The sequence below is a fragment of the Lontra canadensis genome, unplaced genomic scaffold, assembly GCF_010015895.1.
Source record: "Lontra canadensis isolate GAN:19392208 unplaced genomic scaffold, GSC_riverotter_1.0 scaffold39, whole genome shotgun sequence".
NCBI lineage: Eukaryota > Metazoa > Chordata > Mammalia > Carnivora > Mustelidae > Lontra > Lontra canadensis.
The window spans coordinates 11,491,658-11,517,769 of NW_022631033.1; positions in this window are offsets into that span (position 1 = coordinate 11,491,658).

Genomic DNA, 26,112 nt, shown 5'->3' on the forward strand with positions numbered 1-26,112 from the left:
TGGGAAGAGAAGAATGAGGGAAGTCAAGAGTGTTTTAGACAGGTTATATCCAAAATGCCTATTAAATATCTGGGCATATTAAGATATTATTTAAGACAGGAATTATTGGAAATATAGGAAATCCGTTGGGGTCAAAAGAACACTATAGTATGTTTATAAATAGAATAACGTAGCTCTTTGCCTTATATCATAATGAACATGTGTACCCGTACTACTATTTTCAATTATTTTTTCAATTATTTTTCTATTACAATTTATGATAACTTAGTGCTGTTGATGTGTATGACCCTTTTCCTATAAAGAAAAAAATTATGATTAGTAATATAAACATAGATAGATTCAGATGAATTGTTTGTAGAACTGCCAGGAAGAAGGATTATTAGGTAGTAATGGGTTATGTGTGAAAATCTGTTCATTTCATTCCTTTTAATTCACTTCCACCAGTATATTTGATAGTGTTCTATCCTCAGCTCCTCATTTTTTATTCTTATGGATCTTCTAGAATTTCTTCAGCAGTGAGCTCCCTAGGGTGGTTTGATGTGGGAACTTTGCACTTAGTTCATTTAAAGCAAACAGAGTGGCTGGAGATAGGCTTCCAGCAAAAGGAATAAATATTTTGAGTAAATGTTGCCAATACATTAAATATTTGCAAATATATTGTATAGTGTATTGCTTCATTATCAAAAAGAGCTGTGTCAGAAACATTGCCTAAAACTTAGAAAAAGGGAAGAGATATTCCTGAGTATTCTTTCTGAATGGTGCTAAGCTTGACTTAATATTTTGTAAGAGCTGTTTTATAGTTCTATAGAGGTAAAAGTTAACTTGTAAATTTTTGTCTAGCAGAGATGCAGATAATTGTATCAAATGGAATAGATGACCCCAAAGGTTATAGTTTATGGCCCAGCTGCAAATTATCAAGTATCCTATCTAACCCAGAAAACCTATTCTAACATTGCCTTGAAATATCTCATTTCTCAAATGCTCTTTGGGCCAATTTTAACATTCTGCTAGTTTCATCAATAATGAAGTTGAAGAGAAATTTTATACTTTTTCCTCCAAAAGTCATCTGAGAGTTATGATTTTGTCTTTTTTGAAAAATTATATGTTACCTGAATATAGGTGGAAAGATATCCCTCCTGCCAATATTTTGAAATGCAGTATCAAGCATCATGACATATTTACAAAGCATAGGAGAAAAGAGCCACCTCCGTGTTTTGAATAGTTATTTCGAGATATTCTTTACTATATAAAATATTTAGTATATTGACGTAACATTTAGTGATAGAAAAAAGCTAGTCCATTTCCACATGATAAGCAGCATACAACATTGTACAATAAACCCCTCTATATGTATCTTATCCATATGCTTCATTTTTCAAGGTAAATCCTGTACATATTTAAAACTGTACAAATATCTCATTTCCAAAATTACTTCAGAAACATGAATAAAAGCATAGTGGGGTGAAGCATGCCCCTGTGGTAAACTTTTGGTTTGTAGGTAAAGTTTTTAGAAACTATTTTGTAAGGGCGTATTCTGAGATCCGAGGTGGCATGAAGGTGTTCTAGGAGAGAAAGTTATATTGTTAGGAAGTAGAACACATCTGTATATTCATTCACAGAATTTGTATTCATTGAGGGTCAAGTACATGTGAAGACCTCTGTAGCATCCCATCAAAAATAATGGAATGGAAGAGCATAACTCTTTTCCATAGTAAGTTTCCACTTGTAGCATTCATAATTATACCTAGTCTTTCTTGAGTACCCACAATATGCTATTGACTCTACAAGGTGCTTTACATTATTTGTCACATTTAATTTTATGGATGGGAAAAGGAAGACTCAGAGAGGTTAAGAGGTTAACTCGAACAAGCTATTAGTTTGTAAATGGAAGATCCATCTTATTCCAAAACCTTGCTCATTCTCTATTCTAGCTCTCCATTTCGTAAGGTGCGCGCTCGTGTGTGCATGTGTGTGTATGCGTGTGTGTGTGTGTGTGTGTGCATGTGTGTATGTACACCGGGGCACAATGGGAATTGTAGTGAGTAACAGAATAATCCAAGTTTGAAAGTTAGGTCAACATAAGTCTCCTGGGAATTCATGGAAGAGAGGGTATGTTTAAGTGGTAACATGAGTACGTATTACTTGGCAGTTGGGTTTTGATCTAAACCCTGACAATAGTGGGTGTTTAATTTTCTGAACCAGGAACCAGAGTAATTTAGGAGGAAGCAAAACATCGTTTGCCAAAGACCAGTTTTAGAAATTGGACGTAGCCCAGTTTAATTGTGAGTGTCGGTGTATGTCCAGGGGGACTAGAAAACATGTTGGTGCATAATCAAGTCTGTTAAGACCACCAAAGGCCAAAGGAATGAGGTGATTGGTATATTGCAAGAAGAGGTGTACTTGAAAACAAAGGAGTATGAAGCAAGAGGCTTATTCAAACTAGGTTAAAAAGTAAACAGGATTGTCTGTTGGAGGAATAAAGAATAAATCTGAGGGCTTGGGTTTGCAGGACTGGTAAAATCGCAATAGAATTGGAAGAAATGAGGAGATGGCAAAGAAGAACTACTGCTTGTCCCCGCAGGTCTTCTCTCTATTGAACCACCTGTCACATTCCATTATTTCTGTCTACAGGCATTCCTCATTTTATTGTGCTGTGATTTATCGCCTTGGCAGATACTGTGTTTTTTACAAATTGAAGGTTTATGGTAACTGCGTCGAGCAAGTCTATCAGCGCTGTTTCGCCAACATTTGCTCCCTCCATGCCCCTGTGTCACATTTTGGTAATCTTCACAATATTTCAAAACTTTTTCATGATTATTATATTTGTTCCAATGATCTGTGATCAGTATGCCGTGATGTGACAACTGCAGTTGTGTTGAGGCACCACAAACCATGCCCGTAGAAGACTGCAAACTTAATTGAAAAATGTTGCGTGTGTTTTCCGATATCTTCATGGAGCAGCCATTCCCCATCTCTCTCCCTCTCCTTGGACCTCCCTATTTCCTGAGACATAAAGATATTGAAATTAGGCCAGTTCATAGACTACACTGGCCTCTACATGTGCCAAGTGAAAAGAAAGGTTTCACATCTCTCACTTGAGATCAAAAGCTAGAAATGATTGAGCTGAGTGAGGAACGAAGCCCTGTCGAAAGCGAGATAGGGCAAAAGCTAATTAAGCCCCTTGCACCAGTTAGCTAAGTTGTGAACACAAGGAAATGTTCTTAAAGGAAACTAAAAGTGCTACTCCAGGGAACACATGCATGATAAAACAGACTCACTGATGATGTGGAGAAAGTTTTCACAATCAAAATAGAAAATCAAAGCAGCCATAGCATTCCCTTAAGCCAAAGGCTAATGCAGAGCAAGGCTCTTACTCTTTTTAGTTTTGTGAAGGCTAAGAGAGTTTAGGAAGCTGTGGAAGAAAAGTCTGATGCTAGAAGATGTTGGTTCATTCATGAGAATTAGTGAGAGACACAGTCTTCATAACGTAGAAGTGTACGGTGAAACAACCAGTTATCCAGAGGATCTAGCTAAGAGAATTTAGGAAGATGGTAGCTCCACTGAACAGGTTTTCGATGTAGACAAAATAGTCTTCTATGGGGAGAAGATGACATCTAGAACTTTGATAGTTAGAGAATCAAAGTCGGTGCCTGGTTTCAACGGTCGTGCTGACTTTCTTGTTAGCCATTGGTGACTTTAATTTGAAGCCAATCTTCATTTACCGTTCAAGAAATGTGAAGGCCCTTAAGAACTAAGATGAATCTACTCTGTGCTCTGTAAATGAAACAACCAAGGCTGGAGGATAGCACATGCATTTACAACATGGTTTACTGAATATTTGAAGCCCACTGTTGAGATCTGCAAAGAAAACAAACAAGCAAACAAAAAAGTCCTTTCAAAATTTGACTGCTTATTGAGAATGCCCCTGGTCATCCAAGAACTCTGACAGACTCCTCTGATATATCTCAGTTAAGGAAATTAAAAATCTTCCAGAAAGGATTCACCATTTTAGATGCCGTTAAGAACATCAGTGATTTACACAAAGAGATCAAGATAGCGACACTACCAGGCATTTGGAAGACGTGGATTTCAGTCCTCGTGGGTGACTCTGAGAGGTTCAAGACTTCAGGGAAGGAAGTAACTGCAAATGTGGGAGAAAGAGCAAGAGAACCAGAATCACAGGTAGAGCCTGAAGGTGGAGCTGGATTGCTGTAATCTCATGATAGAAATTTAACGGATGAGGAGTTGCTTCTTATGTCAGGGCAAAGAAAGTAGTTTCTTGAAATGGAGTCTACTCCTGGTGAAGGCGCTGTGGTGATTGTTAAAATGCCATCAAATGTTTAGATTATTACACAAACTTAGTAGATTAAGCAATGACAGGGTTTGAGAGGACTGACTCCAAGTTCGAAAGGACTTCTAGTATGGATAAATGATATCAAACAGCATCACACACTACAGTGAAATACTTCATGAAAGGAGGAGTCAATAGACATGGCAGACTTCACTGTTGGTTTCTTTCAAGGAATTGCCATGGTCATCCCAGCCTTCAGTAACCACCATCCTGGTCAGTCAGCAGTCATCAACACTGAGGCAGGACTCCCCACCATCAAAAAAGATCACCACTCACTGAAAGCTTAGATGTTGCTTAGCTTGCTTAGCATTTTTTAGCAATAAAGTATTTTTTTTAAGATTTTATTTATTTATTCAACAGAGAAAGAGAGAAATCACAAGTAGGCAGAGAAGCAGGCAGAGAGAGCAGGCACAGCTCTCTGCTGTGCAGAGAGCCCGATGTGGAGCTCGATCCCAGGACCCTGAGATCACGACCTGAGCTGAAGGCAGAGGCTTAACCCACTGAGCCACCCAGGTGCCCTAGCAATAAAGTACTTTTTAAGTTAAGGTATGTGCATTGTATTTTTAGACATAATGCTGTTGCACAGCCAATAAACTATAGTATAATGTAAACATAATATTTATATGCACAGGGAAATGAAACATGCATTCTGCTTGTTTTATTATAACTGCTTTAGTGTGGTAGTTGGGAGCCAAACCCTTGATATCTCTGAAGTATGAGTATATTTATATGTTTCTCAGTTGTGAATTACACAATGGCAGTGGCACATTGTGTCGTACTCATTCTTGTATCCTGGTTTGGTGAACACAGTGTCTGTGTCATAGTGACAACTGTTTATGGAATGAATGAACAAAGAATGACAAAGCCAGCCTGAGGCCAAGCAGTCAGATTCTCCATAGGACAGTTGCGTAGATATCTTACTAGTAGTTCCAATTCCAGAATGGGCTTGCAGGGGGAATACGATTGTAGACATATCTTTGGGAGTCAGCTACACAGAGATTATAGCTTAAATTCTGAAAGTGCTAGATGAGCAGTAAGGAAGAAATCAGGGAGTATGAAAAGAGAGGAAGATGGGAGTAGAAATTTTGAACTTTTTCTATCATTTATGGGTGAGTTGAAGATGAAGGAGAAAAGCAGTGACTTAGTTCAGGCTGCCATATATCAAAGAATACCACAGACTGGGGGACTTCAACAGTAAACATTTCTTTCTCACAGTTCTAGGGGCTGTAAGTTCAAGGTCATGGTATCAGCAGAGTCAGTGCCTGGGGAGGGTCTGCTTGTGGTATACAGATGGCTGTATTCCTGTGTCCTCACAAGGCAGAGAGCAGAGATGGAACAAGCTCTTGGGTCTCTCAGAAGGGAATCCTGGTCTTGAGGGGTCCACCCTCATGACCTTCTATCTTGTAAAGGCTTCACTTCCAAGTATCACCATGCTGGGCTTAGAATTTCAACATAAGATTTTTTTCAATTTAAATTGTGATTTTTTTTTTTTTTTTTGGCTGGGAGAGGCACAGACATTTAGTCTACAACAAATACCGTAGATGATTATATAGAAACTGTTAAGTTAAAGAGAATAAGAACGTAATCTCACAGAGGGTTGCCTGCATGGCTGTTTGTTAAGCTTCAGACTCTTGATTTTGGCTCAGGGTCATGATCTCAGGGTCCTGAGATCAAGCCCCACACAGGGCTCTGCACTGGACATGGAGTGTGCTTAAGATTCTGTCTCTCCCTCTCCTGTTGCCCCTCCCACCCATGCACATGAGCTCTCTCTCTCTCAGGAAAAACAACAACAAAAACAAACAAACAAACAAAACCAGTAGTTTCACTGAAATCAAGATGGAAGTTTCAAACGCTATAGCTGTTCTAAGTAGTGTGGACTTTGAGGAAGGTATTTGGTTTTGATAACTGAAAGGTCATTATTGACTACTGAGAGGGTTCAAGAAAAAATCAAAATGCAAAGAGTTAATGAATAAGTGGAAGCTGATTAAAAAAAAAAAACCATACTCTATCTTCCTTTCAATAGTAAAAATCAGGCACATTAGAACAGTGGTACCATGTGTGGTTGGTACGAAGATAAGATATTATAGGGTTCAGCGATAGGTTGATTTGCAACTTATTCATTTGGTGAGGGAAATGGTTTCACCTTACTGATTTCTCAGCGCTAACCAAGTCATGTTTGTCTGTTCATTAGAACTTGCTTCATTTCTTTTCAATTCGTTTCTTTATCAATTTGACACTTCTTTGTGTCAGGGTATTGCTTCGTAGTGCAATTCTCAACTATTGATGGATGTGACTTTCCCACTCTGAAATATGAAAGGGTATAAAATGCAGCATCATCATGGGGAACACAGATGCAAATTTACTGGCATAGACGGAATGGTTGCTCCGTTTCACTCTATTTATTAAAGCCCTTGTAGAACAGTTCTTATGTCAAGATATGAAATAACAATAAATATTAAGGAAATAAAGATCTATACTTCAAGTATTTATTTGTACACAGTAAAAGAATAAGTACAGATCCCTTAGCTGACTCTTAACAAATTTTATTAGGCATATATATTCTACTTTATTATATAACCATAAAATAGCTCAAGAAAAATTAAATGAGCTAATTTGGCACTATTTACTAAGGGAAACTTCTCGTTGAGTTCATTAGGAGTTTTGCCTGGGAAAAAAACTAAATAATTAGGTCTTTTTTTTTTTTCCTCCCCAAGAATATTCACAGTAGTACAGAAAGTAGTTTTTCAATGTCTAAGTGCTAGTGTATTTCTACATGAGAAGTCAGCTCTCCAGAGTATGGATAGGGTACCTTATTCAGAGTACAGCCACTATGTGACTTATGATGTGAGTTATAGCTTCAGCCTACTGCTATTAACTCCACTTGAGGGATCAGAATGTTATGATCAACTAGCTTTTTTTTATTATTATTATCCAAAGAATTGTAGTCAGTACATGATTTTGGCGGAAATATGCCATCAGAGACAAACTGGTATATCAAATGTACTACTGGGGTGGAAATAAATTCCTTACTCCAATCTAAGAGAAACATGGCGTGTCTTAAGTATGCAATGGGGGGCATGTTAAGAAAGCTTTTTGCCAATGTCTGAGCCATACTTCAATTAATTCGCAGGCAAGGATCCGGGGCATAAACTGAACCTGGGCATTAGGACCTCGCAGGAGACTATTAGCAATTGGTCCAAGAAAACAAGTTGTTAACACGAGATTTTTGCTAAATTTGAGCAGATTGTTTATTTTCTCATAGCTTTTGGTGTTATGATTCTGAGAGACTTTAGAAATATTCCTTCTCTCATGCTGTTCAATGATCAGATTCTGACTTGTTGAATTATTTATAGAGATGTGCTCAAAATAAAATATGTGCTATGATAGGTAACCCTCTGAATGTGTTTTTTAGTTCCTCTCTCTGTCTACACAAGGGGCCACTATGGATAAAAACCTAGATTATAAAAACCCTAGTCTTTCATTTGTCCTGGAATAAGGATTTAAAGTATATTTATTTCTGATCCAGAAGCAGGAAATTAAGCCTCATGCAATGTACAGAATAGTGTCACATTTTAATGCATATTAAAATAGAAAGTTAAACATAGAAATTAATATATTAGTATACCTGCATACTAAATCTGAATGTGGAAGTGACATATTTCAGAAACCAGTTCTGTTGGAAAAGTAATATGATGTTCTGCATTAGGTTGTTGACAAGATACTAGTAGCAGTTGTGGCCCTCCTTGTTTTTCTTCCTCATTTCAGGAACCATGTTTCCTTCTTTGATTGCCCTGCTTTGATCAGATGGTCTGGAAAGTCATTACTGAAACATACTATTTACCAGGAGAGATCAATATTGCCTTTTGAATGCAGTGTAAACCGTATTTTGTGTTGTAAGATTTAAGTTCTTAAGGGTGTGGAGATGACTTTGTTCAAAACAAATTTCGAGACACAAACTCTTGAGCTTTATAAAGCTTAAGGAAGATGTGGACAGTCTTCTGTAAATGGAAGGGAGTTTTAGATAGGGCTGAAATACTGTGTAGGTGTATCTTGTGACAATTTATTGGCCCAGGCAAGCTCCAAGTCCTGTATAAGCACAGATCCTCCTCTCCCACTGTTCGGCAGGCACTGGTGGGAGTGTGCTCTCTTTTGCTCCCTACATCTTTTTACCAATCTCCAATCATTTATTAAAAACCTACAAAGAGTAAGGCATTTGCCTCAGTGTCGGGGATTCTGACAAGCAGGGAACCTGATCTTGCCATGCAAGCCCATGGCCTTGCGGTTACATGGCTGCAAATACTGTGATTGCGTGTGAAAGGAAAGGCATGAGTCTCCATCTCCAGAGCCTGGTAATGCTAGAGAAGGCTTTTCAGAAGCTGTGGTATTTGGCTTTTGAAGACAGAATGGTGATCGTCCAGGTGGACAAGGTGGGAATGTGCTAAGGACAGAGAACAGGAAAATGGGAACAATGGACAATAGGTACAATACATAAAAATACAGGAGGTAGGAAAAGTTAGCCCTATGACAAAAGTGTCTAACAGTTATGGGGCATGTGGTTGCTCTGAGATGAGGATTAATCGAGGAGGAACCATAATCATGAAGTTCCATTCTAGTCATTGACGTTAACTTTGTTCTTTGGACAGGAGACAGAGGGATTTGAAGCAAGAAAATGTGGCACGATTTAGGTTGTGTTTCAGAAAGACCGTCAGTGGATCATTGGAGCTAACAACTGGTGGCCAGGAACCAGCCATGAGAATCTGACCGAGTTCTAATGTTTTCCTTTGTACTTTGGAAGGATTTATTTATTTATTTTTGTTTGGTTGGTTTTTAAGGTGTTTTTTTGTTTTTTGTTTTTGTTTTTGTTTTTTTAATTTGAGAGAAGAAGAGAGACCATGGATGGAGGGGGGAGAGTGGCAGATGGAGAGAGAGAAGGAGACTCCCCACTCATTGGGGAGCCCAGTGGGGGGCTCGATCCCAAGACCCTGACATCATGACTTGAGCCAAAGGCAGACACTTAACCCACTGAGCCACCCAGGTGCCCCTGGAAGTATTTGACCATATTACCAAATAGGGGGAATTCTGGAAATAACATTGTGGTAAGGATTAGAGTTTTCCAGACTATTTATATTTTATTTATTCTATAATGCATCTTTATGCATTAATCATAGTCAGCGTTTCTTACTTCAAAATATTTACTGTTAATCTTAATTTCTCTCCCCTGTTTCAATTTATCTATCTTACATATTTCTGTTTTGCTGTACTTTGTGTACTTTCTGTAAACTGCCATAATTCCTTTTCTTAAGCAGAATGGAATACAAATTTTCCTTTAAGGAAGGGAAAAAACCTTATATTCATTGATTTACATTGGTTCCTGGGTTCAAAAATAATTCATGTAAGTCAAGGTCTTTATTTCCTTTCTTGAATTAAAAAAAAAAAGCTATGATTAGAAGGCAAGATGAATACCATCTTTTAAAATCATAATATGTATTCTATTGAAATAGCTTATAGATACAATAATTTGTTCTTTAAATTTTAAACTTTTTGTGAAGATTGACATAATTCTTCAAGTGATTTTAGAAACAGAAATCACTAGTTAAAATTAAGGCTTCATGATTACTGAAATTTCTATCATATTACTGTTTATTTTGCATTCTCATCTGAAAATACCACATATTCATAGAAAAATAAAATCCCATTTTCCCTTGGCAGGTAAAACCAATGTGCAATTTTTTGCAATTTCTTTCTTTCTGTTACATTAAGTATGGATATTTTGCAAGCTGACATTGACATGACTCTGCTTAATGTGACATTGCCCTCTCTTTGCATAGTTCTTGGATTTATTAGAATATTTTGCTTATATATGCCTTTCGGGGGAAAAGAATTGAATGAATTACAGAGATGCACGTGGTTCCATGCCAAGAGGTAAAACACGTAGCAAGCTTGAATGAAGTTTAAAAATTCTGCGTCCTAAGCTCTGAAAACCTTTGGCCAGCCAGGAGCCGTGTTGCAGAGAGGTCGACAAAGGTCCTCTGGAATTGTCAAATAACACAAAACTCCCCTTACATCCCACTGTATTTGTAGAAAAGAAAAATTACATTGCAAGAAATATATTGTCTGTGAGCAATGCAAATGAGTTTTTTAATGACTAATATAAAATCTTAATGAGATGATTGATTCATACATTAACTGAGTATCCAAAGCAATTGATTTCAGAACAAAAAAGACATAGAAAAATAGGACAGACTTGCCTGCGGGTTTTGTTTTGCAGCGCAAATACCTTGCATGTTGGAAGATCTTTTAAGTTTTATACAAAAATTTCAATTTTGAAAAATTTACAGGCCCTGGGTTACAGGTTACAGGACAAAATGTCTTTGGGGTATCCTATTTGTACTACAAGGTTCAGTAGAAAGTAATCCAGTAACCTTGTGAATGAATTTGTTACTATAATTTATTTTTTAAAAAAATTTTTAAGCTTTACCAAACATCGTTGCATCCATTGAAGCTGAATCATTGCATCTCCATATTATATACTCCATCAGTATATAAAAGAATGTTTTCCAAGAGCTTATACCTTTCATTTATCATTTTGTAGTGATTCTCCAAAACCCCATTTTGGAGAAATTAATATCATGAATCTTAAAGCCCTTAGTAAAGACCAAGGGCTTTAAGGTTTTAAAAATCTGGATTTGAATCCTAATTGAACCATTCCTTTACTGGGTCGTCTTTGGTGATGACTTAATCTCTTTAACCCTTATTTTCTTCAACTGTGAAAATGGACAATTTTACTTAATCTGTAGGGCTTTGAGGGAGGTGAAATAAGGGAGTATCTAAATAGCTAACAACTATAGCAAAACTCAAGAAATTATTGCCATCACTACAACGACCACCACCATTATCATCATCAATATCTTTATCATAGATTTGCTAAAAGAACCATATTCCGGTTTGGTTTTTTTTCCTCCTTTTTTGGAACTATTTTCTTAGTTACCTTTTATAGAATCTGAGTAAAAGGAAGCAGCAAATTTCAAAAAAAATTTTTTTAAGTGGAGCTTTTTTTTTTTAAAAGATTATTTATTTATTTATTTATTTGGAAGAGAGAGAGAGAGATCACAAGTGGGCAGAGAGGCAGGCAGAGGGAGAGGGGGACGCAGGCTCCCTGCTGAACAGAGAGTCCGATGTGGGGCTGGATCCCAGGACCCTGAGACCATGACTCGAGCCAAAGGTAGAGGCTGAACCCATTGAGCCACCCAGGCGCCACTCAAAAATAATTTTTTAAAGTAGGCTCCATGTCCAGCATGGAACCCAATGTGGGGCTTGAACTCACAACCCAGAGATCAAGACCTGAGAGGAGACCAAGAGTCAGATGCTTAACTGACTAAACCACCCAGGTGCCCCAGGAAAGGCAAATTTAAATAGTATGGGAATAATATCAAAATATGCCGTGCAAATCATGGTATGTATAAAGCTTGTCAATGTACTTAGCTAAGCAAGTGTCATGACTGCATAGACAGTTAAAAAAAAATGAAATCTGTCTTCTGGCTTTTGAACAATTCCACTGACTTTCAAAATAGTTGATCCAATCATGCCGTATATAAAACATCATTTTCAGGGCAATATATTTTAATTGCTGTTGGAACTGTGTCTTGACAACATAACTATGCCTGAATTGAGTTGTTTTATTTGCCTCCAAATATTTTTTTTTCTACACGCTAAACAAAATGTTTGTAGAGAGGGCATCCAAAACAAACAAACAAAAAAATAAACAGGCTAGAATTCAGATGATTACAGTAACAGTGCAATGAAATCCTTTTTTCCCCTTTCCCACTGAATGCTATTTCTGTTTAAAAGTAGATAAATATAAAAAATGAATGACTGACTAAATAAATAAATAATGAATAAACCCATGCAAATAGCCCTAGAAAAACTGCGTTCAATAGGTATAAGCAGTTTTCCCATTTAAAAGCTAAAACTTTGCAGTTACAGACCTACCAATGTGTCTGTACCTCAAATTATACTTTGAGTTTTACATAATTTTAATGGAAGAACAGAGCAACCTTAATAAAGTTAGTGTGTGTCTTTATCCCTTTTCTTAGATTGCATTTTGGCAATTAAGGAAGAAAAGGATTATAAATAGCTTTTTTTTCGCCTCATAACCAAGTTGAACTGTATTAGTCTTAGATTGGGGGGAAAGGGTGATGACGGGTGGCAGGAGAAGTCTTTTTATTTATTTCTTAAATAAGGAAAAGGCACAGCTCCCCACTTATGTTGGTCCTTGCTACCCCCTTGCAGACCCATTGTAACAACTAGTGGGACAATTAAAATCATTGTACCGTCTCCTGGAGGACCTTGCTAAACATCCCTAAGTTCCATTCTGCTGCAGGTAGAGGAGATGAACTTATCTTGGAAGAGGGAGCTTCTGGTCTACTAAGCAGAGGAGAGAGGAATGAGAAAGACAAAGAAAGACTCAAGCCAGTCTGCTTGAGTATGTATTTTTGCTCTGCCATTGGCCAGCTGGGCGAGCTGGGTCCTCTCCTTTAACTTTCTGCTTCAATTTTTTTTCATCTGTAAAATGGGATAAGACTTGTACCCTTACCATAGAGTTGTGAAATTAAGTGAGATAATCAAATACAAGCTTGTGCAATACTTAACATGGCTTGTGACACGTGTTCATTGTCATGATGGTTGAGTGACAGTGAGATCCCATCTTGCTGACCCAACTCAAATTCTGAAGGCCGTATACTCTTTCGACAATTCCTTTAGAAAGGTCAGGAAGTTAGAGGTGCTCTGGGCGTGGATGCCATATGTGTGCATTGACTTACCCATGACTGAGCATAGAGAAAAATGTGTTAGCTAACTAGCTGTGTTAAAATGACTGGGATTATATCAATGTGCTGCCTCAAATAGCTACAAGTTGAGGGAAATGGTCCCTGGTTATTCTAAATAGTGTAGGACTGGGGTTCACTTTTAGTTCTTGACACTTGGCAAGTCAGCATTCAGACATAGGGAAACCACTCAGTCAAAATGTGGTCTACACCATTTGTTGGATCTGCTTATTGTGCCTTTCCTATTTATTTCTCTTTTTAGTGCGTGAGTTTTTAAATTTGATCTTCATTTTCAGTAGTATATTACACAGGAAGCATCTCTTTACTGTTCCAATTATCCCTTTTATTTCATTTTTGAAAAGGCATTATGTTACCCTCTCTTTTAAGACACTGAGGTTGAGAACTAATGTCGTTAAATACCATTTTTAAAAGAACCCTTTCCTGTCTTCAGGCACATTATCATAAAAGAAAAGAAAAAGAGAGAAATAATGAAGCAGAGTTTTTGTAGGGCACAATGAGATGGCATTAAAATGGCACATACTTATAATGAGAATACAAAGTGACTGAAAAGAACTGAGATTTGAGGCATAAAAGATGTTTCTAATCCATTTATGTTCCTCTAATGTTGCTGATTGAAAGTCCTCATGTAAATGTAATCCTTTTTTTAAAACTCAGTCCTCCAGTAGAGAAAACAAGGGCCAACTGTTCCAATGATCTTGGCAGATGCACACAGTCTCACTTCTAAAACAGTCTTTCCAACCAGTCCTCTCGCCTGAAGGAAGATAACATTTCACTAGGTGCCTGTCTTTCATTGGGGAACCAGTTTATGCAAATCCTAAATAGTGACCCCATGTGGTGGTTTGAAATGCAAAACCTTTAGAGAGAGAAACAGAGGCTACACTTTGTACTTTGATATAGCATTGAATTTTACCAGGAAAGAGTTTGGAAGAGCGTTAAAAATGAACTCTTGACTTTTATGATGAGATTTCTATTCTTTCGTCCTGAAGTTACACTATCTGCTTCACCTAGTTCCTTGACATCAGCCCACATCCCTCTCAGGAATTAAGAAAGAGTAATTCTGCCTGTCATACTTTGAGAGTTCATTTAAATAGACTGGATTCTCACAACCAGTGACATCAGCAAGATGACATTGTAAGAGACCCCAGCCTCTGTCCCCACAGTGAAGAACAACTTTTAGACAGCTATCCAGGAACAAAAGTAGTTCTGGGAGAGCTCAGGAGTCTATTTTAGAAGCTTCAGCAACACAGAGACCAAAACAAAATTAAAAAACAAAACAAAAGAAAAAACACCTAGAATGATTACACAACACAGGATAAGGATGAACAGTTCCGTTTTGCCTGTGTTATCCCATGCCCCAGGTCAGTACTGCTCCAAAGCAAGAAGGAACTCCTCCGTCCAAGGGAGTTCCCCTCACTGGGAAAAAGAAAGCAGATTTGCCAGGCTTTCCAGGCACTGCTTGAAGGGATCCCTAGGAGATGTGATTCAAATCAAGAAGGCTTCATGAATGACCACATGGGATTACATCAATGGAGGGATGATAAAATCCTGAAAAAAGTGCTCGCTGTTTAAGGATGTAGGTAGACACATGTCCAAACTGAACCTTGTACAGTAGACTGTCTTCCTGATTTCAGAGTGGAGGGATTAAAGTATAATCAGAAGTCAGGGATCTTTTAGAGACTCACAGGATTACCTAGCTATGTTCATCAATATTTCTAACATTTACACGGAGCTATTTAAATGATTAGTTAATATTAGTTGATTAATAATAGTTGATTATTAAAATGATTTGATAAATGTTAAGTAATGCTGATGCAGGAATTGAATTTTCCAAAGAAACCAGGGTAAACATAACTGTGTTGCCTTCCTTTACAATTATTTTAGACACCTATACAGCAAAGATAAGTATCCCTTATAACTATTTGGACTGTGTACCTGTGGAAAATTTTGAGAACCAGTTTTACCTTGGAAATTGTAATGTCGCGTGTATGTGTATGAAACTGTTCAAATTTTATCTAAAATATTTCTATATGCCCTGGTTTATTTATTCCCAAAGATAGTTTTGCCATTGCGGACACTAAAGCAATAAACTCTGTATAAGTATTTGCAAATGCCCCTTTCCAATTCCCACGTTGAAAAAATATGCATATACTTCTATGTGACAAAATGTTATTTTCACCAAATCAAAACATAAGATTTTATTATTGTCCACTGAGATTTGATGTCTTTGGATCGAAATCATACTTGCCCTCTATATTGCAAATGCATTTCCAAAGAGACTGTGGGAACAACTGTTATTTTCCCAGTGTTGCACTGTCTTTTTAATAGTGATAGTTTAAAATTAATGCTTCTCTAGCTTGACTGGGGACATTAGTCAAACCAAGTGAAAGTGACATTTCCCTAAGATGCTGAATCTGTCGACAACTCTGCTTACCTATATTTACACCCCAATTATTCTTGAAAATAAAATTAGAGCTGCATGCATTATTTCATTTTGTGAAGAAAATGAACTTCATATTTTAGTACTTAACAATGCTCCAAGGCGTGACCTTCAGACTCTCACTGTTAGGATCACTTTTTTTTGGAAATCCTTTTCTTTGATGATTTTCCTATTGACAGTATAATTTTGCAGATTAAAAAAAGAAAGAAAGAAAAGAAAAGCCCACCTTAATTTAAATGTATTTGTATTACTGGTTTTCAGAACTCCAACGAGCCCCAAGTTCTAGGGTTCCAGACCCCTCCCTTTTTAGAGCATGCTTCCAGGTTTAAGGCAAACCCCTAGGTAGCAAAATATTCTTGTATTATTTGGTATACTCTCCTGGCCCATGCAGCTGTGCACATCATGTACGCATTCTTGTAACATCAAATGATTCATGTCAAAGCTCTGTTTTCTAAATAAGAATTTTATTTTCCCGTTTGAAAGAAGTTGGCCATGTTCTAAAAACAAAACAAAACACCCCATGTTTCAAAGGACATCACATGGTTCAAAAGACCATAAATACTGTTTTTTCAGTCTTTGCAGTACCTAAGAAAATAAGGTCCTAATTCTCCACTCCACCAATACCTCTAGATTTATGGTCTTGAAAGTAAATCCGGTCTTAGGCTATCTCTGTGGACAACAGATATATGTTGAGCATGGGGAAAATGTACAACAAAAAAGCCTCTAAATGTAAAATGAAAAACTAGATGGGGATAGATTGTAGGGGGCTGTCCAATGCCCAGTTAAAATAGCACTATGCATTTTCTATGTTTTGTTCAGTTAACGAAGTTCTGTATCATTCTTATTTTAAATATACACATGCATGTTTGTGTTTATATCATTAATCCAGATTTATTTTACATTCTTACTCATTGTTTTTCTTTTGTGTAAACAATATATATGACATGTATGTGTACACATGTATGTATATATGTCATATATATGGTATACAATAAACATCCTTATGCATACATGTGTGTGTGTAATCTATATAATAAGCCACACTGTTTTTATTCATTTTTTGAGAGGCTCCTTCTCTATTTGTCTTTATGTTTTATTTTATTGTAGTATATATAGGACCAAATATGATCATCTCCATCCCCTTCCTTTGAAGCGTATATCAAGATCTAGGCCTCAACTAGTTGTACCCTCATTAAAACTAGTCATTCTCTCTGGGTTCTGTCTGCTTGGGCTACTTTTTTTTTTTTTTTAAAGATTTTATTTTATTTATTTGACAGAGAGATCACAAGTAGGCAGAGAGGCAGGCAGATAGAGGGGGTGGGGGAAGCAGGCTCCCCACTGAGCAAGAAGCCCAATGCGGGACTCGATCCCAAGACCCTGAGATCGTGACTTGAGCTGAAGGCAGAGGCTTTAACCCACTGAGCCACCCAGGCACTTGGGCTACTTTAACAAAATAGCTTAGACTGGGGACTTAAACAACACACATTTATTTGTCACAGTTCTGGAGGCCAGGCCGTCTAAAATCCAAGTGCCCACTAGTCTGGTTTCTAGTGAAGCCCTCTTCCTGGCTTGCAGAGTGTGGTCTTGATGTGACCTCACATGGCAGCACGAGAGAGATCTCTCATTTTTCTTCTTATAAGGGCACTAATCCCATCCTAAAGACTGTACCCTCATGACCTCATTGCCTCCTAAAGATCCCTATCTCCAGATTCCATCACATTAGGGGTTAGGGCTTCAACATACAAATTTTGAGAGTGACGGTTCAATGCATAGCAATAGCGATTTCTCCAGAATTAGTACCAGCCACATTAAGTCACTGGTTAGTGATGGAGTTCTGCTGGGCACATTCCTTCATGATCATGTATTCATCCTTATATCAGTTCATTCACTCCGTAGAAGTAAATTTCTAACATTAATGATGGTTTGGGTGCTACCACCACCAGATCTCATTTGACTTGTGCTTTCAATGCCTTAGTGAAATGAGTGAGTAATGTAAACAATCCCAAGAGTATAAGAAAGGTTGGAGAAAGGGCATGTCCTAGAACCAAACCTTGTCCTTATGGGAAGATAGAGTCCACATCCGTCCCTGGAATTTCATATACCTCCATCTCCACTGTTTGTTTGATTCATGAAACATGTCATTATTTACATTCATCTATTAATCCAACAGATATATTTTAATATCTTCAAGACTTAAGAACATATCTTCTGATAGGATCTTACAGGTATTTTATATTATTAACCTCACTTGTTCATTTAGTTAACTAATGTGCTATCAGTTTGCCAGAAATAGATGAATAAACATAAGTAAACACAGAAACAAGTCAAGTGTCTGACAGTAAGAATAGTATGGGTTTTAATGACAATATCAGCAAGAGGTTAGGCAGTGAGATAAGACAACACAAAGTAGAAGTTTAAATGAGTACATTGTTCAAGATCACACAAATAGTGAAGAACTTTGAGCCAGACTCAAATTCTGTTCCATGTCTGGAAATAGGAATGGCTAAGTCAAGGAGGAAATGGACCCAGGGAAGAGACAAGGCCTCAGGTCACAGAATGGATCTCATTTACCTTAGAATCCCTCCCTGTTTTCTTTTTATTTCCCTCTGTATACTCTCCATAATGGACCGGTAAGTCACACCTCACCTCACAACTAGTATTAAGAACGTTCTTCATGCTTGTAACACTAGAGATCCAATAATCATTCCGGATACTTAAAACTTCAAGGATGGAAAATCTTGATGACAATAAATGGAAAATGAAAAATGTCTTGGTTTGAATGACTGGATGGTCTCTATATCTGTTCACCCTACAAAGCTTTGTGACTACAACCAGGTGAACATACACAGAATATATATGGATATATATATGGACACACCTATGTGTGGTTGTAGTTTAGCTTTGGATTGATTCGATTGTTGAATATTTCAATATATTTGTGGGTGGACTGTATTTACATTGAAATAAAATATATGCTAAGTTATTAGAATGAGCCAGAATGATATTTAGAATCAGCTAACACAGTGTATAATTTCTTCTCACACCCCCATGGCCTGGTGTAGTGCCTGGCAAATATTAGAGTTTCAATAAATGTTTGCTGAACTGAAATAATTTAAAAGGGCTAAACTGAATTTTCTTATTTAGTTTACAAATTATGAAATCAGGGCTCTTAACTGTTTAAGATATGTGCCTGAATGCTCTAATTCCATTGAACAATTTATATTTTTAACTGCTACACTAATTTATGCTGAGAAATTACATTACTTCACTATAGGATTACTGGTATAAGTATATTTCATCTCTTTTAAAAGAAACAAGATGGGAAGTTTTCAACAAATGGGTGCTTTTCTGTAGTAACTCGAGGATCTATTCATATAAAACCCAGTATGGATGTTTAATTTATTTCAAATCAGAGTACTGTCAATGCATCATATTTTCAAGTAACATCAAATGATTCATGTCAATCATTTTGGTAGTTCATGGAGTTAGTGATAATCAGTAGTTCATAGAAATAAAATGCTAACTGAACATTTGAATAGGAAATCAAGTATCTTTTCCTTTAGACTCCCAATCTGTAAGTGCTGTTTCTGGAAATGCTGTTATGCTGACCTAATATGCCTTACAGTTCTTTTTACTCCTCAATGCTCATCAGTACTGCGCCAAAATTTCAAGACCTATATCCATTTGTGACTCTGGGAAATTTCTACCCCAACTGAGAGAGCAGTAGGCTGCCTGCCATGGCTGATTGCTGACACTTTATAATGCTGCCATGTCATATTTGAATTTGTGCTTTATAACACTTTTGGTGCCCTCTCTTAAATTCATCTCTCAGCTCCCCCCAGAATGCTCTCTTACGTATTACACTGTCATCTCTAGTTCAAATACGTTGACTGCAAAGCTTCTGTGTCATAAGCACAAAATGCTGATGGGCAGGAAGAGTCGATCTATTATGAGCAGGAGTTGATCCTTCCGTTTTGTCATTTAATGTTGAATTTGCTTTAGATAGGATCCTTATTTAAAAAAAAAAAAAAATTCTGCTAAGCACAACAGAAAGTCTTTCCCAAATCCAGCATTTACAACTAGTGGCACAATAGGCCTGTGACATTTCCTTAAGTGAAAATGTAAATAAAGAAGATACCATAAATATCATGTCACCTTGGAAGGGAGATGTGAGTAGGAGTGACTCCTGGGGAGGAAACAATCAGGTTTTGTATATTTAAGTGGCTGGAAGGTCCTTTTTAGGAATAAGTAGCTTCTTGTTGAGCTATCAATTAGAGAATACCTTTCATTTCAGCCTCTGAAGTAGAATTTTGGGACCTTCCCAGCCTGGCCTACTTTGCCTTCTCTTTCCTTCTCTCTCATCACTGAACTACTGAGAAAGATAAACATTTACATCTTTTAATGCAAAAGTTAGACAACTTTCATCTAGGATTTCAGTTTAATCTAGAAAGCGATGTCTCATTAACTTCAACTGTAGCCAACAGAAAAAGAAATATCTCTTACTCTAACGTTACGATGTTTTATTATAATGGTACCTGATTTTGTCTCTACAATTGAGGTTAAATCAGTTGGAATATCAGAATATTGTTTGTAAGAAAAATGTTTATAATGTGTAATAGTGTATAATTATACAAGATATATCAAAAGTACAAACACGAGACATCTGGATGGCTCCGTCCATGAAGCATTTGCCTTCAGCTCAGGTCATGATCTCTGGGTTCTGGGATTGAGCCCCGCATCAGGATCCCTGCTCAGTGGGGAGTCTGCTTCTCCCTCTCCCTCCACTCCTCCCCCTGCTCATGCTCTCAGTCTCTCCCCCAGTCTCTCTCAAACAAATAAAATCTTTTTTAAAAAAAAAGTACAAACATGCAATGCATTATTATCAATTTAGTATAAAATAAGACCACATGTTGGTACTGAAAGTAACATTCAGTAAAGTACACTGTTTTATTGATTTATAGAGAGAATACCTAATCATTGAAAATTTGAAACTGTACTTCCTTTTTCATTGCTTGAGGTTGCTTGACAACAGTCTTTTAAAAGCAGATAGCTACTTAATGGCTTTTGCATCATGACTAGTGAAATTCCTGCTTCAGCTGAAGAACTGTAATATGTGCATATTCTAGATTGAATTATTTTGATATTATATAGTGTTCAGCATAGTTTGGTATGCAATAGATCAACCACAATTGTATTTGAAATAATAAATGTGGCATTCATGTCATTAAAATGCATTGCACTCCTAATTAAGAATACATTATAAGTGACTAACTTTGCAAAGTCAGTGTTTTTAGTCATACTGCAGCAGGCTTTGTTTGTGATCTCTAGATCTATATACACATTTTTCAAGAAGAGTGGACTTCGGGGCCCCTGGGTGGCTCAGTGGGTCAAAGCCTCTGCCTTTGGCTCAGGTCATGATCCCAGGGTCCTGGGATCAAGCCCCACATCGGACTCTCTGCTCAGTGGAGAGGCTGCTTCCTACCCCCTCTCTCTGCCTGCCTCTCTGCCTACTTGTGATCTCTCTCTCTGTCAAATAAATAAATAAATAAATAAATAAAATCTTAAAAACAACAACAAAAAAAAGAGTGGTGGACATCATGTAAAACTTTTTAGGTATAAAGATAAAGAAAATTCTATCAACTTGTGCCTTTATAAAATGTTTTTATAGTACATTTCATGATCCTGCATGCTTAAAAGGTTAAAAATAAGTAGTAAAAAATATGGCTGGATTGTCACGAAAAGAATATACACTACCAAGTTATTTTTTTTAAGTTCTATAAAATTAACTGCCTCTTTCCCCAGCATGAGTACACATTTTTCAAAATGTGTGTCAGCCAACATAGACTTTATCAGCATCCCAAGACTGATTTAGGGTCACCTTATAAACCCCAAAGTAATGTGCCTGCCAGTGGAGATTCTAGTCCAAGGGTACATTGAAAGTTCTAATACAATAACAGGAATAATATAAAGATAAATGTGAAATGTTGTTTAAAATGCTTAGGGGCGCCTGGGTGGCTCAGTTGGTAAGCACCTGCCTTCAGCTTAGGTCATGATCTCAGGGTCCTGGAATCAAGTCCCCCATAGGGCTCTCTGCTCAGCAGGGAGTCTGCTTCTCCCTCCCTCTCCCTCTTCCCTGTCTTGTGCTCTCTCTCAAATAAATAATTAAAATCTAAAATAAATAAACAAAATGTTTAAAAAAGAATTTGCATCTATTGGGAATCAAGAATGATTGCTGTTGCAAACATGTCGATAATGGCTTAAACAAGATGGAAATTCATTTTTTCTCGGACATGAGAATCGGAGTTTAACAAACCAGTGCCGCTCTCGTGGTGTGCTGTGATGAGGACCCAGACATCTTCCATTTTACTGTTCAGCCCTCCTCAACGTGCAGCTTTAATCTAATGATTCTAAAATAGCTGTGCCGCCTGTGAGCATCCTTCTGCATTCCAGATGGCGTTAGAGAGAGAGAAGTCATTCATTCTCTCTTTAAAGATAAAGGCGAGAAATTCCATGGTTCACTTCTCATGTACCACTGACCATGACTTAGTTCTGTGTCCATACCTAATTACAAGGGAGACTGAGAAATGGTCTTTATAATTTTTTGAAAAAAAAAATTCTATTTGATTAATTTAACATGTTATATTTTATAAACTGAAAATGTACAGTGTGTTATTTTGACACATTTATATGTTTTCATATGATTACCCCTGAAGCATGTATTGCATTACATCATTATATTACGGCATTATTTGTTAGATCTCAATGGCTTATTCACTATTGTTACAAATTTGTACTCTTTAAATGGTTAACCATGTGGCCAGCTAAAAATCTTAGATCCCTTTTTTTTTTTTTTAATAGAAGTTTAAAAGTAGCTTTTCTTGGCTCAGAGCAAGGTTAGGAAAGTACTGTACAAAGGCGTTCTAAGTTTCTGGAAGGAAAGTAAAGAGCAAAACTGAGCCAAAAGCAAAAATATGGAAAAGAAAAGGAAAAAAGTAATTATGTCACCTTCCATATATTTTTAATAGAATCAATATTTTGAACGTGATTCAAAGTTTCCAGGTCTGTTTTACATCAACTGCGTCTTTTTCTTTTTACCTTTTGACCCTCTTCATCTATTACTTCTACTCCCACCCCCACCTTTGGCAATCAACAGTCTCTTCAGTATCTATGAGGTTTTTATTATTATTTTCATTATTTTTGTATTTTTTTTAATTCTGCACATATGAGATATATTTGTCTTCCTCTGACTTATTTCACTTGGCATAATGCCCTTGAGTTCCATCCATGTTGTTGCAAATGATAAGATTTTATTCTATTTTATGGCTGAAGAATATTCCATTCTATGTGTGTATATGTATGTGTGTATATGCATCTCACAATTAATCCATTCATACATTAGTGAACACGTAGGTTGTTTCCCTGCCTTAGCTATTGGAAGTAATGCTTCAGTGATAATGGGGATGCACATACCTTTACAAGTGTTCTGCCTTCTTTGGATAAATACCTGAAAATGAAATTGCAGCATCATCTAGGAGTTTTATTAATTTTTTGAGAAACTTCCATAATATTTTCAGTAGTGGCTGCACTAATTTACCTTCACACCAGTAGTGAAAAAAGATTCTTGGTTTTCCACGTCCTTGTTGGTACTTGTTACTTCTTGTGTTTTTGGTACTAGCGATCTTAACAGGTGAGAGGTGATTTTACTTTGCTTTTCCCTGAAGAGTAATGATGTTGAACATTTTTTTTTTCATGTACCTATTAGCTATCTGTATGTCTTCTTTGGAAAAAATATTCTGCTCAGTTTTAAATCAGATTATATATTGGTTTTTGCTATTGAGTGGTATGAGTTCTTTATATATTTTGGATTTTAGCCCCTTATCAGAGATATGATTTGCAAGTATATCTTCAATTCAGTAGGTTACCTTTTCGTTTTGTGGTGCAGAAGAATTTTAGTGTGATGTTGTCCTACTTACTTATTTTTGCTTTTGCTGCTTTTGCTTTTAGTGTCAGATTAAAAAAAAAACAAAAAATCCTCACCAAGGCCATTGTCAGGGAGCTTACCATCTATATTTTCTTCCAGAAGTTTTATGGTTTCAGGTCTTATATTCAATACTTCAATTTATTTTCAGTTAGTTTTTGTGTATGATGTAAGAGTTTCATTCTTTCCCATGTGGCTATCCAGTTTTCCCAACAGCATTTATTAAAGAAATGGTCTTTCCCCCTTGTATACTCTTGATTCCTTTGTCATAAATTAGTTGACCATATAGTGTCTGTTTATTTCTGGGCTGTCCATTGTGTTCCATGGGGCTGTGTGTCTGTTTTTATGCGTGTATCATGTGGCCTTAAGTACTATAGCTTTGTAATATTGTTTGAGATCAGGGAGCATGATGCCATCTGCTTTGTTCTTTCTCAAAATGACTTCGGTTTCTGGGTTTTGTTTTGATTTTTGTGATTGGTTCCATACAAAATTCAGGATTATTTGTTTTATTTCTCTGAAAAGTGTCATTGAAATTTGATAGGGATTTCATTGAATCTGCAGATTACTTTAGGTAGTATGAAAATCTTACCAATATTGAGTTTCCCAATCCATGAGAATGTTCTAGCTTTCCATTTATTTTTGTCATCCTTGATTAATTAATGCCATGTGGTTTTCAATATACAGATTTTCACCTCCTTGGTTAAATTTACTTGTAGTTATTTTATGATTTTTGATGCAATTGTAAACTGGGGTTTTTGTTTGTCTTTTTATTAGTTGATTATTTGTGTATAGAAATACAACAGATTTTTATGTATTGATTATGTGTTCTGCATCTTTACTGAATTTTAGTTCTAACAGATCTTTAAAAGGGAGTCTTTAGGGTTTTGTTTTGTTTTTTTAAATATATATAATGTCATATCATCTGCGATTAGTGATAGTTTTTCTTCTTCTTTTCCAATTTGGATGTCTTTTAATTCTTATCTAGTTGCTCCGGCTAGGACTTCCAATATTATGTTGAATAGGAGTGGCGAAAGTAGGAATCCTCTTGTTTCTGATCTTAGAGGAAAGCTTCCAGCTTTTTAACATTGAGTATAATGTTAGCTGTGGGCTTATCATATGTGATTTAATATGTTGAGGTATATTTCCTCTATATCCACTTTGTTGAAAGTTTTTATCATAAATGGATATTGAATTTTATCACATGTTTCTCTGCATCTGTTGAGGTGATCATATATTTATCTTTTGCTAGTGTGGTATATCATACTGATTTGCAGATGTTAAACCATCCTTGTACTCATGAAGCGATTCCTACTTGGTCATGGTGTGTGATCATTTCAATGTATTGTTGAGTTTGGTTTGCTAATACTGTGTTGAGGACTTATGCATCTGTGTTTATTAGGGATATTGTCCCATAATTTTCATTTCTTACAGCATCCTTGTCTGGTTTTTGTGTCAGAGTTATGGTGGCCTTATAAAATGAGTTTTGTAAGTTCTTCCTCCTCTTCTACTTTTTGGAACAGTTCAGGAAGGATTAGTCTTAGCTATTCTTTGAAATTTTGGTAGAATTCAGCAGTGAAGCTTTTTCCTGGGCTTATGTTTGCTGGGAGGTTTTGATTACAGATTCAGTCTCCTTACTAGGAAATGGTCTGTTCAGGTTTCTTGTTTCATCATGATTCAGTCTTGATAGGTTGTATGTTTCTAGAAATTTCTTCTTTTCATTTAGGTGGTCTAAGATTCCATTTTTAAAGAAAGGAGGAAAATAATATGTATTAAGAGGACTTTCAAATAAGCAAGGCATAATTATTAATAATTAATATAAATTGTTGTAGTCTAGAGTAACCTTGAAAAACAGTGCCATGTTTCTCTTTTATGCCTAGGCTTAGACATCTTTCTAGAATACTTTTAATTAGTTCCACTTTATACGCTAATTCCTGCTTAGTTTTTGGTATTTCTCTAAGATAAACATTTCCCAAAGAAACTTGTATTGACACCTAGGTAATTATCCATTGTAATGGCTTCAGTAATCCTGTGGTGTACTTCCTTAATCGCCTGCACAAATACGCTTGGTTGCAGTTGTAGTAATGTCTTTTAATTGTTTCTGTCTGTATCTCTGTTCTCCTATTCTCTAAGAACCTTCTGGCAAGGACTATTTTATTCTTTCTACTCCTAGACCAAGACCTAGTATATAATATGGACACAGATACATTTTTTTTAAAAGACTTTATCTATTTATTTGACAGAGAGAGAAAGCAAGAGAGGGAACAACAAACACGGGGGAGCTAGAGAGGAAGAAGCTGGCAGATCTGAGCTGAAGGCAGACGCTTAAGGGACTGAGCCACCCAGTCATCCCCTTCCCCCAGATACTTTTTAAATGAATAAATTAATGAATACATAAATGAGATTACTCTGAGGTACTCCAGAATATTCACTTAAGTGTAGTGGGATCCGAGACATGGAAATGTGTACCCATCACAGACTTTCAGCTTCAGAACTAAAGGCCAGT